The sequence below is a fragment of the Balaenoptera borealis genome (genome assembly GCF_965194805.1).
Source record: "Balaenoptera borealis genome assembly, chromosome: 14".
NCBI classification, from domain to species: domain Eukaryota; kingdom Metazoa; phylum Chordata; class Mammalia; order Artiodactyla; family Balaenopteridae; genus Balaenoptera; species Balaenoptera borealis.
The window spans coordinates 20,046,184-20,064,007 of NC_138875.1; positions in this window are offsets into that span (position 1 = coordinate 20,046,184).

A 17,824-nucleotide genomic window follows, 5' to 3' on the forward strand; every position below is an offset into this window, starting at 1 on the left:
AGATAGGAATAATTATTATTTTATTTCAAGTGGTGTTGGTAAATTTGGGCTGGTTTCCTCTGTTCTCTTACCCACCCATGCTTTTGACAAACAAGCTGGTTGTGGCTAGAGGTAGAATTTTATACCCTAGGCACAAGAAGATCTACTCAATTAGTTCCGTCACTTCAAACATTAACTGAGTATTTAGGACAGTAAAGGGAATGTATATATCGTCTTGTCTTCAGGAATTTTTCAATTTTGGGGGGTTAGGAGAACTACGGCACATTCACGAAGACAATGGCGAGCAAGCAGTGTCCAGAAAGATGCCTGCTTCCTTGAGTCCCCAGGTCGAGTTCAAAATGTTCCTCATGCTCTCATGACCTGTAATACACTCTTCTATGATCACATTTCTAAAGTTAAATGTAATTATTTGTTTATTGTCTCTTTTCCCCATTGGGTTGTAAATTCCTAAAGAGTGAGGTCCATGTTTGTTCATCAGTGCCTAATGCAATGTCTATTGCATATAAGTTGCTCTCTTTGTATATATTTTCTGAATCAATGAATGAATATGTTGAAAGGTAGAGTAAGAGCCTCCAAAATGGGAGTATGTTCCCCTTAAAACCTGTGCAAGATGATCCAGAGACCATGGGAAGAAAATATTAGCCTATTTATTTGTGTACTTATTTGTTTCTTAGCTAAACATTTTCCATTTTGTGTGTTTTGCAATGTTCATGCTGTATTAGTTCAGTAGTAGAAGTCTATATTTATATTATATGGTATAGCTTTGAAATTTTTGATAGTCCTTCCATTGAGAGGTAGGAATCTATAGCTCCTTCTCTTGAATCTGTGCTGGTTCTGTGACTGCTTCGACCAATAGAATCCGATAAAAGTGACACTATATTAGCTTCTGTGCTCAATCCTTAAGAGACTGGCAGCTTCCACTTCATCTTATAGAGAACTCTCACTCATGAAGTCCTGAGTCACCGTGTAAGAAGTGGGAGCTCCCTTCTGGGGAGACTATGTGGAAAGGCCCTAAGATCTCATGAAGTGAGAGAGGGCCCCACCTGAACCAAACTTTCCTGCTGTCCCTTCCAAGGCATCAGGTTTATGAGCAAAGTGTTCTAAGATCCTCTAGACCAGCCTGGCTGAGCCATTAGTTGAGTACCACTGAGAGACCCTAGCCAAAGAAGCAGAAGAATCACCCACTGAGATCTGTCTTAATTCAAGACCACCAAAATCATGGGCTATAATAATATAGTGGTCATTTTAAGACCTTAAGTTTTGGAGTAGTTTGGAGTAACAATAGATAACAAGCACTATATAGGAGGTATGCCTTTTTTTTTTTAACCAAAGGGGGTGCATGATCAAAAGCGTTTGGTGACCACTGAGTTAAAGTGACAAGGGATTAATGTGGTCAACACATTTGAGAATGACTTGGCGGTTCTCAATTTTCTATTTGCTACTAAGCAAAGATAGACCTGGATGAATTGTAAGCTATTTAATCAGTTGTAAGATGGTTATGTCTGCAATTTCTGACACTGTTAATTGTTTAAAATGTTCAATTTTTAATTTTTAAATGCCTAGCTGTTTTATAGATATAACCAAAGAATATTAACGATTATTTCATGCTTACTGGCTCTAATCCACTCTACATGATTCCAAGGGTTTTGACTTCTCTATAAGCAGGGTTGAGAAATGGAAAGAGGATAGGCTTTGAAGTTAGCCAGATATAGGTTTCAGTTTAGGATCTACTGCCTGTAGGCTGTATGACTTGACTAAGTTATTTAATCCTCTGAACCTCAATTTCCTCCCGTAAAATAGGACAGATCTCTCAAACAATTTCATTGAAGAATTATTGTGAAGCTTAGTAAGTGGTCAATAAATTTTATCTTCTGCTATTATTATTTTTGTTTTTCTGATATCTTATTGACATATTGAGGCTTTAGAGCAAAGGGTTTAAATTTAGCAAATAGTAGGATATTACTAGCATAGAAGCATGGGTAATTACTATACTCTTATCTCATAAATATTTTTGGTTTGGTTCTTGAACATCCTTGAAACATAGCCAGGAATATTTTTCAATCAAGACATCTGTTTCAAGTGGGAATGAGGTGGCTGAGAGAGTTAATTAGTTTAGAGTGGCTTCTCATTTCAGGCCAACTTAAACCACTTGCCCAGGATGAGTTATAATTTTTGCCAGACAAATGGTAAAATGTGATTTTAAAAAATTATATTTTGAGTGTTTGTCAGGTCAATTTTCCATCAAATATTATATATCCTATATCACTAAATAAGTGGTCACGTCTCTGTGGGTGCTCAATATATTTGTGGATGATGAGGATGAATTTATTTCTCTAAGTATTTACCTCATCAGATCACAATGATATAATATTGTCTGTTTTTTTCAGAGCTATCTTATGAAGTTAAGATCAATCTGTTGAACGCTGAACTGTGATATGAGGAAGGCAATATCTTGTCCCTAAGTTAGTCTATACAAGCTTATTATTATTTTTATTACTGTGGTGAGAAACACATAACATAAAATTTACCATCTTACCCATCTTTAAGTGTGCAGTACAGTAGTGTTAATTACATGCACATTGTTGTGCAACAGATTTCTGGAACTTTTTCATCTTGCAAGTCTGAAACTCTATACCTATTGAACAAGTCCTGTTTTCTCTCTATCCCTAGCCCCTGGCAACCATCATTCTACTTTCTGTTTCTAAATAAGCTTATTATTTTTTTACCCAAGCCTTTACCCTCTGCTTGCTTCCTTGTGTCTATAGATGATACCTCTATCCACCTAGGTCTTTCAACTCACAATCTCTGCAGTTTATCTTCAGTTCCTACATTGGCTTTATGATGCACATCAAGTAACTCTGTGCAGTTACATGTTTTGAACTGCATGTAAAAAATGATGCATCATTGTTTCACTCTGTCTACAGTCCCACTCTCGGTGGTAACCTGGCCCAGAGTTTCACAATATTTTCCCACCTTTCCTTTGAAAACTGTTGATTAGGAACCCTGGACTACCAGCCACCTTCAGGTCTTCAGTCTGAGGCCATTCTTGCAGCCAAACATTGACAGATAGGTTGGTCTCCTTAGCAGTTAGAAGTAGTTAAGCCTACTGGAAGGTTAAGTATATGGAATCCTGCCTGACTACATGTTTGATGGAGAATAATATGGTCTCAGCATTGCTTCAGGGTTTTCAGTCATTTAAAATAGATGCTAGGTTTGATATGGTAGTCAATCTCCATCCAGTGTATTCTGAAAACCTTGAATCATTCAGTTCAGCAAACCTCTGTTTATGATCATTTAATTCAACAAACCACTGCTCATGTGGCACTCATGATAGCAATTTGAGTGATGATGAGCTTTAAAATGGCTTTGTTCCTATTGAGAATATTTCCCTTGAATGTTTGAAGGTTGATGAACTCAGGCAGGGGCATGCCTGGTACCTGTGGACATACAGATGATAATTTATATTGCATTTTTATTTTATAGGGTTTATACTTCTTTCATGATTCCTCATAAACTCTTTGTGATGTAGAGGATATGCACAGGAAGCTCTTTTTATAAAAGGTTTTTTTTTTTTTTAAGAAAAAGTGTTTATAAAGAGTTAATATTTCTAGACGGTAGATGTAGACTTTTTCTCTTGGGTCTTTATTAAGCCTCCTGAACCATTGACCTTGTAAGTCAACATTGTATATAGTCTGAATGTAGATTAAAGTCCCCATTAATCAATTACACAAGAAAACCATTGGTATTTATCGGCTATCTAGTGAGATGGTTTTTCAAACCGGGTTACATAAGAAATACCTGGAGAAGAACAAGGAAAATGCAAACTCTCAGGCATCATTCCCTCAGCTTCTTATTCACTGATCCACTGGGTCTAAAAATCTGCTTTTTAAAAATTTTAATTTTTAATTGTGATAAAATATGCATAAAATTTAGCATTTTAATAATTTAAAAGTGTGCTGTTCAATGAGTTTCATTCATATGTACTTGTGCAAACATCACCACTATCCATCTCTAGAATTTAATAATCTACTTTTGAAATAACACCCTTGGTGATCTTGAAGCAGGGAACTCCCACCCTATTTTGTGAAACACTGATATAGTGTGGACTTAGAGCCGGGCTAGGCATGGTAAGAAAAACAAAATGTGTGAAACGTAATCCCTGCATTCAAGTGGTTTACACTTTGATAGAGGACCAAAGAATACTGTGTGCAGAATAATTAGAGAATAACCCCAGACAGAATAGAATTAAGTGATACATATAAATATATGTATCATTATTCATATACACATATCCGTTAAACTGATAGGTAGGTGCTAGAAGGAGTGAGACAAGCAGATATATATGATTGAAAAGTAATAAATACTGTGGAGTGATGGACCTTGAGTTTGACTCAGGCAAGCTTGTCTATACAACCTTGCTAGGCATAAAGGCAGCAATGTTAGGATTCTAGGCAAAGGAAGTCATGTGACCTGGTAAGGACCATAATAAGCCCATTTCCCCAAAGACTGATGATAGTTGATGCAAGTCAGAGTTTATGCTGACATCATCTATTTCCCACATAGAAATAAGAAATAAATTACATTCCATTAGTCTTTCAGCAAGGAGCCAAAGACATAAAAAAGCACAATAGTGTCATCTGTGTTTTTGGTCGCATAGTCACAAGCAAAAAGTCATAGGTATTTTCATTTGAAAAACAACTAGATGAGAATTAAAAAAAAAATTTTATTGGAGTATAGCTGATTTACAATGTTGTGTTAGTTTCAGGTATACAGCAAAGTGAATCAGTTATACATATACATATATCTACTCTTCTTAAAGTTCTTTTCCCATATAGGCCATTACAGAGTATTGAGAAGAGTTCCCTGTGCTGAACAGTAGGCCCTTATAAGTTATCTATTTTATATATTTTAGTGTATATGTCAATCCCAATCTCCCAATTTATCCCTCCCGCCTCTTCTTCCTTGCAGCTAAAACACTAAAAATAAGTTCCTCTTTAATGGTTAAAAGTACCCAGCACCTTGTGTTCTCAAGACCACCGACCACAATTTTAAATTTAAACCTCCAGATCTCATCCAGGATAGGAGGGCAGGGCACCATTTGCCTACAGCATGAAGTTGGGGAGGATCTAGGAATCTAGGTGTTTCTTTCTTTCTTTTTAAAAAAAATTAATTAATTAATTTATTTTTGGCTGTGCTGGGTCTTGGTTGCTGCACGCAGGCTTTCTCTAGTTGCGGTGAGCGGGGGCTACTCTTCCTTGCAGTGCACGGGCTTCTCATTGCGGTGGCTTCTCTTGTGGCAGAGCACGGGCTCTAGGCACACGGGCTTCATTAGTTGTGGCTTGCGGGCTCTATAGCGCAGGCTCAGTAGTTATGGTGCACAGGCTCAGTTGCTCCGCAGCATGTGGGATCTTCCCGGGCCAGGGATCGAACCCATGTCCCCTGCATTGGCAGGCGGACTCTTAACCACTGCACCACGAGGGAAGTCCCTAGGTGTTTCTTAAATAGTTTTTCCCTCAATATTTTTCCATTCTGCCCTTTCCCCCACCTCCTCCAGTAACAGGGTCCTGTGTTCAAAGACCAGCTTCAGAGTCTTCTGAAAAATCTATATAATGAATCAATTTATTTTTCTCTTTTTCGGTTTAGGATTCAAATTCCAAATAGTTGCTACTGTTATCTTCTCTACTCTTTCCTGCATTCTTGTGGGTTTATTTCTGTTTTAAAAATCCTCTTACTATAAAGACAGTGTCTCCAAGTTGAGACCACTAACAAGATATGGTGACTAAATGCAATGTGGTGTCCAGGATTGGATCCTAGAACAGAAAAAAGACACTAGTGGAAAAACTGGTGAAATCTGAATGAAGTGTGTAGTTTAGTTGATTGTATTATAACAATGTTCATTTCTTCATTTTGACAAATACACCATGGTGATGTAGGATGTTAACATTAGGAGAAGCTGAGTAAAGGGTATACAGGAATTTGGTACTATCTTTGCAACTTTTCTGTAAATCTAAAATTATTCCAAAAAAAAAATTTAAAAGATCATTTTGCCCTGGTTTTGGTTGGGTTCCAGGAAGGAGTAAAATTAGATGCATGTGTTTAATCTGACGTATCAGCCCAGAATTTAAAGTCCAGATATCAACTTCCCTTGTAATATTAAAGAATAGATTTGTTTAGGTCTGAAGTTACATTCTTTGCTCTTGTGAGTTAAAATCAAAGGTTTTGGTGTTCTCCCTGGTGTCCCACTGACTCAGTATCATTCAACTGGTTCGAGATGCCTGGATGGAATTGGGGTTCCAATTCCAGTTCCAATGGAATGGGTATAATTCCTTCAGCATATTAGTTCAGTGATCAGTTTTTCTTAATTAGGCTTTCTTTTAAAGCATACAAAATGATAATAGGGCACAAAATTTTTTTTAACAAGCCCAACATTTAGAAAATAAGTCAATTCTAAGCCTTGGGACCAGTTATTTCAGGCAAAATTATGTTCCTAAGCCCCAGGTAGTACTGTTGCCAAAAATTATACCAGTGAGATGGGAAAAGCTTACTTTTAGCCTCATCAGGATGGGGATCAGTGGGTGCCAATTAAAAAAAAATCTGTTGGGAGAAATCTAGTAATTCTGGCCCTAACATATTAGGGGAAAAGCCCACTTAGGCATATGCCTCCTCTCCCAGTCATTATGTTTGATGTATTGCCACCTTCTTGCAAAATAAATGTATTTGCAATGGTGGCTGTGACAGTTGCCTGACATTATTTGATCAAACTTTTTTTTTTTGAATTCAACAAATTCCAAACTTCTTTATTTTCATTTCCTCTGTGTTCATCACTCCAGTACAGACTTGTGTGTAGGTTCTGATGAGTGATTAGCCATCCATCTTCTCTGCTGGGCAGGCACCTTTACTTTTACGCTCTGGAGTCTTAGGCCTAAATAATGTCTCTCAAAGGAAGTTTCCTCTCATCTGTAATTAAGTCAGTCACACTAAACTAGAGACCACTTGATAGCTAAATGACTTGCTCCTGTAGATCAACATGAATTATAGGTTATCCCACAAAATAAAATTTTGTGTGGGTGAACTAGGGCTGCTTACTTCGGGCTGGCACTGGTAATTCACGGTGAGGACCTCGTCGGTTCTCTGCAATGCAGGCTTTTTCAAGCTGGGATGATTGACATTGTGGAGTGGGTAAGTCTTTGTTGTGCAGCTGTCCTGTGATTGTAGGATATTCAGCAGCATCCCTGACCTCTACCTTCTAGATGCCCGAAGCACTCTCCCACTCTGGTCGTGACAACAAAAAATGTCCTCAGTTATTGCCAAATGTCCCTAGGGAGGCAAAACATCATCCCCGGGTGAGAACCACTGCCGTAGTACGTGCTGAGCTCTGCTGCCTTTCAGTTTTGAAGGCACAAAAGCTGTTCTGCTCATCTAAATCTGAAAAGATCTAATCCCACTTCAGCTAATGACCTGTAATACCAGGCCAAGCTGTGGCCATGTCGTTGTATGTTAGGCCACAGTGGCCTCCAGCTCTGGCTGTGACCGGTCTTGAGACTGTGCCTTTTCAAGAAACCTTGTATAAAAGCAGCCATTCTTTTCTGCAAAGTCACCTGCAAAATTAAAAACTCTTGATGCCTAAAGCTTGAGGTGCCTTGCCTCAGACACAAGCCACAGCTGTTCAAAGCTATTTATGATAGAGGCATCTTATAGCTGGATATGCTCAGCTGTTACCTCCAGAGGTGCCTGGGAGACTGGGATTGACTCTTGGCCAAGATAAGGACGAGTGGGCTAGTCATTTAGAATGCGCCAGTGCTGGCTTGTTTACATTGCTTACAGATGTGTAGATCGATGGCTTATATTTGGTTTAACTGATTAAACAGCCTGGATAGGCTCTATGAGTAGTGAGGTATAAGACACCCACTTTACTAAGCTCTTCACTTTTTTTTTTATTGGGGTATAGTTGTTTTACAATGTTGTGTTAGTTTTTATTGTACAGCTAAGTGGAGTCCTCTGTGCTATACAGCACATTCTAGTTAGTTATCTATTTTATGCATATTAGTGTATATATGTCAGTCCCAATCTCCCAGTTCATCCCACCACCCAGCCCCTTCTTACTCCCCTTGGTGTCCATATATTTGTTCTCTACAACTGTGCCTGTATTTCTGCCTTGCAAACCGATTCATCTGTACCATTTTTCTAGATTCCACATATATGCGTTAATATACGATATTTGTTTTCCTCTTTCTGACTTACTTTACTCTGTACGACAGTCGCTAGGTCCATTCACGTCTCTACAAATGACCCAATTTCTTTCCTTTTTATGGCTGAGTAATATTCCACTGTGTATATGTACCACATCTTCTTTATCCATTCATCTGTTGATGGATTTTAGGTTGCTTCCATGACCTGGCTATTGTAAATAGTGCTGCAATGAACATTGGGGTGAATGTGTCTTTTTTTTTTTAACATCTTTATTGGGGTATAATTGTTTTACAATGGTGTGTTAGTTTCTGCTTTATAACAAAATGAATCAGCTATACATATACATATATCCCCATATCCCCTCCCTCTTGCGTCTGCCTCCCACCCTCCCTATCCCACTCCTCTAGGTGGTCACAAATCACCGAGCTGATCTCCCTGTGCTATGCAGCTGCTTCCCACTAGCTATCTATTTTACATTTGGTAGTGTATATATGTCCATGCCACTCTCTCACTTCATCCCAGCTTATCCTTCCCCCTCCCTGTGTCCTCAAGTCCATTCTCTACTTCTGTGTCTTTATTCCTGTCCTGCCCCTAGGTTCTTCAGAACCATTTTTTTTTTTTTTTTAGATTCCATGTACATGTGTTAGCATACGGTATTTCTTTTTCTCTTTCTGACTTACTTCACTCTGTATGACAGACCCTAAATCCATCCACCTCACTACAAATAACTCAATTTCGTTTATCTTTATGGCTGAGAAATATTCCATTGTATATATGTGCCACATCTTCTTTATCCATTCAACTGTCGATGGACACTTAGGTTGCTTCTATGTCCTGCCTATTGTAAACAGAGCTGCAATGAACATTGTGGTACATGTCTCTTTTTGAATTATGGTTTTCTCAGGGTATATGCCCAGTACTGGGATTGCTGGGTCATATGGTAGTTCTATTTTTAGTATTCTAAGGAACCTCCATAATGTTCTCCACAGTGGCTGTATCAATTTACATTCCCACCAACAGTGCAAGAGGGTTCCCTTTTCTCCACACCCTCTCCAGCATTTATTGTTTGTAGATTTTTTGATGATGGCCATTCTGATTGGTGTGAGGTGACACCTCATTGTAGTTTTGATTTACATTTCTCTAATGATTAGTGATGTTGAGCATCCTTTCACGTGTTTGTTGGCAATATGTATGTCTTCTTTGGAGAAATGTCTGTTTAGGTCTTCTGCCCATTTTTGGATTGGGTTGTTTGTTTTTTGATATTGAGCTGCATGAGCTGCTTGTGAATTTTGGAGATTAATCCTTTGTCAGTTGCTTCATTTGCAAATATTTTCTCCCATTCTGAGGGTTGTGTTTTGGTCTTGTTTATGGTTTCCTTTGCTGTGCAAAAGCTTTTAAGTTTCATTAGGTCCCATTTGTTTATTTTTGTTTTTATTTCCATTTCTCTAAGAGGTGGGTCAAAAAGGATCTTGCTGTGATTTATGTCATGGAGTGTTCTTCCTATGTTTTCCGCTAAGAGTTTTATAGTGTCTGGCCTTACATTAGGTCTTTAATCCATTTTGAGTTTATTTTTGTGTATTGTGTTAAGGAGTGTTCTAATTTCATTCTTTTACATGTAGCTGTCCAGTTTTCCTGGCACCAATTATGGAAGAGGCTGTCTTTTCTCCATTGTATATTCTTGCTTCCCTTATCAAAGATAAGGTGACCATATGTGTGTGGGTTTATCTCTGGGCTTTATATCCTGTTCCATTGGTGTATATTTCTGTTTTTGTGCCAGTACCATACTGTCTTGATTACTGTAGCTTTGTAGTATAGTCTGAAGACTGGGAGCCTGATTCCTCCAGCTCCGTTTTTCTTTCTCAAGATTGCTTTGGCTATTCGGGGTCTTTTTTGTTTCCATACAAATTGTGCAATTTTTTCTTTTAGTTCTGTGAAAAATGCCATTGGTAATTTGATAGGGATTGCATTGAATCTGTAGATTGCTTTGAGTAGTGTAGTCATTTTCACAATGTTGATTCTTCCTATCCAAGAACATGGTATATCTCTCCATCTGTTGGTATCATCTTTAATTCCTTTCATTAGTGTCTTATAGTTTTCTGCATACAGGTCTTTTGTCTCCCTAGGTAGGTTTATTCCTAGTATTTTATTCTTTTTGTTGTAATGGTAAATGGGAGTGTTTCCTTAATTTCTCTTTCAGATTTTTCATCATTAGTGTATAGGAATGCAAGAGATATCTGTGTATTAATTTTGTATCCTGCTACTTTACCAAATTCATTGATTAGCTCTAGTAGTTTTCTGGTAGCATCTTTAGGATTCTCTATGGATAGTATCATTTCATCTGCAAAAAGTGACAGCTTTACTTCTTCTTTTCTGATTTGGATTCCTTTTATTTCTTTTTCTTCTCTGATTGCCTTGGCTAAAACTTCCAAAACTATGTTGAATAATAATGGCGAGAGTGGACAACCTTGTCTTATTCCTGAGGTTAGAGGAAATGGGTGTTGAATTTTGTCAAAAGCTTTTTCTGCATCTATTGAGATGATCATATGTGTATATTGAAGAATCCTTGCATCCTGGGATAAACCCCACTTGATCATGGTGTATGATCCTTTTAATGTGCTGTTGGATTCTGTTTGTTAGTATTTTGTTGAGGATTTTTGCATCTGTGTTCATCAGTGATATTGGCCTGTAGTTTTCTTTCTTTGTGACATCTTTGTCTGGTTTTGGTATCAGGGTGATGGTGGCCTCGTAGAATGAGTTGGGGAGTGTTCCTCCCTCTGCTGTATTTTGGAAGAGTTTGAGAAGGATAGGTGTTAGCTCTTCTCTAAATACTTGTTAGAATTCGCCTGTGAAGCCATCGGGTCCTGGGCTTTTGTTTGTTGGAAGATTTTTAATCACAGTCTCAATTTCAGTGCTTGTGATTGGTCTGTTTATATTTTCGATTTCTTCCTGGTTCAGTCTCGGAAGGTTGTGCTTTTCTAAGAATTTATTCATTTCTTCCAGGTTGTCCATTTTATTGGCATATAGTTGCTTGTAGTAATCAATCATGATCCTTTGTATTTCTGCAGTGTCAGTTGTTACTTCTCCTTTTTCATTTCTAATTCTATTGATTTGAGATTTCTCCCTCTTTTTCTTGATAGTCTGGCTAATGGTTTATCAATTTTTTTTTCTTCTCAAAGAACCAGCTTTTAGTTGTATTGATCTTTGCTATTGTTTCCTTCATTTCTTTTTCATTTATTATTGATCTGATCTTTATGATTTCTTTCCTTCTGCTAACTTTGGGGTTTTTTGTTCTTCTTTCTCTAATTGCTTTAGGTATAAGGTTAGGTTGTTTATTTGAGATGTTTCTTGTTTCTTGAGGTTGGATTGTACTGCTATAAACTTCCCTCTTAGAACTGCTTTTGCTGCATCCTATAGGTTTTGGGTCATCGTGTTTTCATTGTCATTTGTTTCTAGGTATTTCTTGATTTCCTCTTTGATTTCTTCAGTGATCTCTTGGTTATTTAGTAGTGTATTGTTTAGCCTCCAGGTGTTTATATATTTTACAGATATTTTCCTGTAATTGATATCTAGTCTCATAGTGTTGTGGTCGGAAAAAATACTTGATATGATTTCAATTTTCTTAAATTTACCAAGGCTTGATTTGTGACCCAAGATATGATCTATCCTGGAGAATGTTCCATGAGCCCTTGAGAAGAAAGTGTATTCTGTTGTTTTTGGATGGAATGTCCTATAAATATCAATTAAGTCCATCTTATTTAATGTATCATTTAAAGCTTGTGTTTCCTTATTTACTTTCATTTTGGATGATCTGTCCATTGGTGAAAGTGGGGTGTTAAAGTCCCCCACTATGATTGTGTTACTGTCAATTTCCCCTTTTATACCTGTTAGCATTTGCCTTGTGTATTGAAGTGCTCCTATGTTGGGTGCATAAAGATTTGCAATCGTTATATCTTCTTCTTGGATTGATCCCTTGATCATTATGTAGTGTCCTTCTTTGTCTCTTGTAACAGTCTTTATTTTAAAGTCTATTTTAAGTGATGTGACAATTGCTACTTCAGCTTTCTTTTGACTTCCATTTGCATGGGATATCTTTTTCCATCCCCTCACTTTCAGTCTGTATGTGTCACTAGGTCTGAAGTGGGTCTCTTGTAGACAGCATATATATGGGTCTTGTTTTTGTGTCCATTCAGCCAGTCTATGTCTTTTGGTTGGAGCATTTAATCCATTTACATTTAAGGTCGTTACTGATATGTATGTTCCTATTACCATTTTCTTAACTGTCTTGGGTTTGTTATCGTAGATCTTTTCCTTCTTTTGTGTTTCTTGCGTAGAGAAGTTCCTTTAGCATTTGTTGTAAAGCTGGTTTGGTGATGCTGAATTCTCTTAACTTTTGCTTGTCTGTAAAGGTTTTAATTTCTCTGTCGAATCTGAATGAGATCTTTGCTGGGTAGAGTAATCTTGGTTGTAGGTTTTTCCCTTTCATCACTTTAAATATGTCCTTCCACTCCATTCTGGCTTGCAGAGTTTCTGCTTAGCGATCAGCTGTTGACCTTATGGGGACTCCCTTGTATGTTTTTTGTTGTTTTTCCCTTGCTGCTTTTAATATTTTTTCTTTGTATTTAATTTTTGATAATTTGATTAATATGTGTCTTGGTGTGTTTTTCCTTGGATTTATCCTGTATGGGACTCTCTGTGCTTCCTGGACCTGATTGACTATTTCCTTTCCCATATTAGGGAAGTTTTCAACTATAATCTCTTCAAATATTTTCTCAGTCCCTTTCTTTTTCTCTTCTTCTTCTGAGACCCCTATAATTCGAATGTTGGTGTGTTTAATGTTGTCCCAGAGGTCTCTGAGACTGTCCTGAATTCTTTTCATTCTTTTTTCTTTATTCTGCTCTGCAGTAGTTATTTCCACTATTTTATCTTCCAGGTCACTTATCCGTTCTTCTGCCTCAGTTATTCTGCTATTGATTCCTTCTAGAGAAGTTTTAATTTTATTTATTGTGTTGTTCATCACTGTTTGTTTGCTCTTTAGTTCTTCTATGTCCTTGTTAAACATTTCTTGTATTTTCTCCATTCTATTTCCAAGATTTTGGATCATCTTTACTATCATTACTCTGAATTATTTTTCAGGTAGACTGCCTATTTCCTCTTCATTTTTTTGGTTTGGTGGGTTTTTACCTTGCTCCTTCCTCTGCTGCGTGTTTCTCTGTCTTCTCATTTTACTTAACTTACTGTGTTTGGAGTCTCCTTTTCACAGCCTGCATGTTTGCAGTTCCCGTTTTTTTTGGTGTCTGCCCCCAGTAGCTAAGGTTGGTTCAGTGGGTTGTGTAGGCTTCCTGGTGGAGGGGACTGGTGCTTGTGTTCTGGTGGATCAGGCTGGATCTTACGTTTCTGGTGGGCAGGACTGCATCTGGTGGTTTGTTTTGGGATGTCTGTGACCTTATTATGATTTTAGGCAGCCTCTCTGCTAATGGGTGGCCTTGTGTTCCTGTCTTGTTAGTTGTTTGGCATAGGCTGTCCAGCACGGTAGCTTGCTGGTCATTGAGTGGAGCTGGGTCTTAGTGTTGAGATGGAGATCTCTTGGAGAGCTTTTGCCATTTGATTTTACATGGAGCTGGGAGGTCTCTGGTGTACCAATGTCCCGAACTCTGCTCTCCCACCTTAGAGGCACAGGCTTGACACCTGGCCGGAGCACCAAGACCCTGCCAGCCATATGGCTCAGAAGAAAAGGGAGAAAAACATAAATAAAATAAATAAAATAAAATAAAGTTATTAAAAAATAAACAAATTATTAACAATTAAAAAATTAAAAAGTAATAAAAAAAAAGAAAGGAAGAAAGAAGAGGGCAACCAAATCAAAAAACAAATCCACCAATGATAACAAGCAGTAACAACTATACTATAAAAGAAAAAAACAAGAAACAAACAAAAAAACCCCAGAGAGACAGAACCCTAGGACAAATGGTAAAAGCAAAGCTATACAGACAAAATCACACAAAGTCCACCACCTCAGTTTTGGGATGTTTCGTTGTCTATTCAGGTATTCCAGAGATGCTGGGTATATCAAGTTGATTGTGGAGATTTTATCGATATGTATGTTCCTATTACCTTTTTTTGTTTTTTGACACGTTAACTAACTTTGTTGTAATCGTTTCACAGTACATATGTATATCAAATCATCACTTTGTATACTTAGGCTTACACAATGTTATTTGTCAATTATATCTCAATAAAGTTGGAAATAGAACAAAGGAATACAAAAGGGAACAGCATTAAGATTTTAACTGTCATATTCTCTGTGTGGTGTGTGGCATTATAGGCAGCTTTTCATTTTGTTTTTTCTACTTTTCTACATAATCCACGTTATTCATAATTATGATATATTATTTTGATCATTAAAAGTTTGGGTGGAAAAGTCCAAGTATAAACCATTTTACAGTTGTCGATTCATTAAAGATTTCCATAGTTAAGGCCTTACGATTAAAGAAGTTTTCACTCCAGAGGTGAAGAAAGAACATGTAAGAGGAAACACATGCATGCCCACCCACACGGAAAAATCTGGGAGAGCAAAGAGCTCCACCCACTAGTACTAGTCGCTCACTCCATGAGCAAATGCCTCAGGGAGTGGAGCTGGAAACCCTGAGCTTAGGCTTATTGCTTGTGTTGCTCCCTGTGTGCTTAAAGAGATAGTTTTCAATTATACATTACTGTCCATATGGTACATTTATGCAAACACGGCACTGCACACAAAGTCATATACACCAGGGGGGCTCAACCACAGCACTGTTGACATTTTGTAGCTGGTTGTTCTTTGTTGAGTGGGGCAGGTGGGGGGCAGTGGGGGAAGTCTCCTGTGCATAGTAGGATGTTCAGCAGTATCTATGGCTTCTAACCATGAGATGCCAGTAGCATCCCCACCCCCAGTCATGGCCTGTCTCCAGATATCGCACAATGTCCCCTGGGGGGGGCATGCTCCCTCCCAACTGAGAACCACTGATGTGCAGGGGTGCCCTGTGCCATGCAGAGATGCACCTGCATGCATGGGTGTGATTGCACCCCCAAGGTATTTACAACCAGGTTGTTTATTGACCAGTGACTGTGCTGAACCTGCTGTTAAAAATCTTGAGTGTCACATTTCCATGCTGTACTTTATGGGCTATTTAAGGAGGATCCAGGGAGAACATGTCTCTGTGTGATTTCCCTTATGTGCTGATTTTAAAACCTAGCCCAGCATAGATTACACTGTATATAATCTTTTATGCAATCTTTAACAGTTTATGTCATTTTTAAACCATAAACATGGTAAACTCTATATTGCTGATGGATACACATTGTGTATTTAGTTAAATGTTAAGTTATTAGCCCTGGATAATAGGGGAAAAGTTGATATTACATTTTTTAAAAACTGAGCTTTGGAGTCACATGAACAAAATCATCTAAGGGCAGTTCATGGCTAACCACACTCTGGCTTGTGAGTAAGCTGACATATGAAAATGGGATGCCTCACTCTCTAGCCAGGGCTAGAAGGCCAGCCCACCTGAGACAGGCCAGAACCTTCCCACAGCTTTCTGTAGACTTTTGAAGGTAAAGAAGACACTTCAGCGGCATGTTATTTCTTGGGGAAAAAAATTATTATTGAAGGATGACTTGGCAATAAGGAAAAAAATCAACCTAAGAAATGCAGCTCAAACCTAGGAATCAATAAAAAGTAGATTTTATAGTTCTGGAAGTTGTGTTTGTTTGTTTACTGGAACCCAGACTCACATCTGGCTACTAGATACAGCACCGACCTTATGGATAAAGTCTACAAATGGACCCACAATGATCTATGGAAACAAATTTGAATCTGCAAGGATTTTAGCACAAGATGACCCTGGAATAAACAATAAGGCTTGTCCAACTTTGACCAGTAGTATCTTCTTATTGAGTTGGAGCTTTTCACACCACCTTGGCACAAACACCACTAATACACAATGAGTAATACACACATACACACAGTTAAAGGGCCTACTGACCCAGACAGCAGAGTTCCAGAGTGAAGGCATCCTGCAGTACAACCATGATTTCTCTGCTTTATGGTCACAGCCATCTGAGAACAACCTCAGTTTGTCCACTCATCCCCATCACCATGCTGCTTGATTTGTGCCTGGAGAACTAACTGGAAACTTAACTCAGAGCACTCACAGCAGAAGCTCCGGAGACGCCAAAGTCTGCTGGGGACCATTTGCATTGAGTTGCTATGGCCAGGAGGGAAAAGAGGTTTCTCACAGTGCCATGCCATGGGAGTCACAGAACACGGTTCATCAGGTTGGAAGTCAAGGATTAGTAAGGTAAGACAGACGTAGTTCCCGGTTCTCTCTTCATTCTGCAGGGAAATGCCAGGCCAGCTTGCTGAGCACATAGGGATACACTCCAGGAGACGTGCTCTGCCCTCTTCTGGTTCCTCCTTTTTTGAGCTGAACTTGAGGGTGAGCCTTTTCAGCTTGAGTGGGAGTGGATATTGTCTGTCTGAATTGGATGCCAGATGCTTAGAAGCTATGGAATGCAAGACACTCAGTACTTGGATTCCTTGGGGGCCCGTGGTGTATGGGGGGTGTGTGTGTACAGCATGCCCCCCTCCTGGGGAGAGGAAGCTCTCAGTCCCATGGAAAGTTTAGTTTGGGCACTGCTTGGGTAAAAACCAGCACTGCCCCCAGAGAGTCCAGTGGCAAACAACCCAGAAGGAGCCCTGTGGTCCTTTCCTGGATCATCCTGCTTGTCCCTCTAGTGGACAGAGAATGATGGACACAGTTACAAACATTCAGCAGCAGTAAACTTTCTAGAGCATCTCTGAAGGCCATAACTCTAATGTAGATCAGGTAAGAAATAGAAATAGTCTCTGGTCATGTCTTCCATGCAAATGCTGTGAAAGATAGAGTTTTTGATGCTTTGGTGGGCCAGGGGTGCGTTGGGGTGGGGATATACTAGGTATGGAGCACTTGAACTTGGTCTCAAGGGATGAGGGGCTTTGAAGGATGGAGAAGAGAAAAAGTTGGGAGAACTGAATGAGCAAAAGCATAGAGGGGGACAAGGGGAATGATCTAGCATAAGTAGATGCATATTGCTTGAATTGAGAGTTTATTTGGAGGTGGGTGGGAAAGGAGGTTGAGATCAGATTGTGATGGGAACCAATCACCAGCCTAAGGGTTTTAGACTTTATTCCAAATGCAGCTAGGGAATGGCAGTGCCTGGGTGATAACTTTGGTCTCTTGGCTCCTAGATCCTCTGCACATCTCTTCAGGTCTCCTGCACTGCTTTGCAATGTCTCTGTCTTCAGGAAGTATATTGTTTCACTTGGAAATGGGATAATATGGGCTTCAGTTCATGCAGCAGTTGTGTGCCTTGGCCAAATCACCTTTTTGGGTTTCAGTTTCTAAAATCCAAAATGAGATGGTTGGAGCAAATATTTTCTGGCTCTTTAAGATGGAAGTAATCTTTTTGGAAGATTAATATGACAGTGTTCAGAATAATTAGGGAGGAGGGAAAAACCTGCTAGTGTTGGAGGGTCTCCTGCAGACAAGGACACTGGCAGCAGAAGTTCTGGGAAGTACTCCTTGGCATGAGCCCTCCTGGAGTCCGCCTTTAGCCCCAC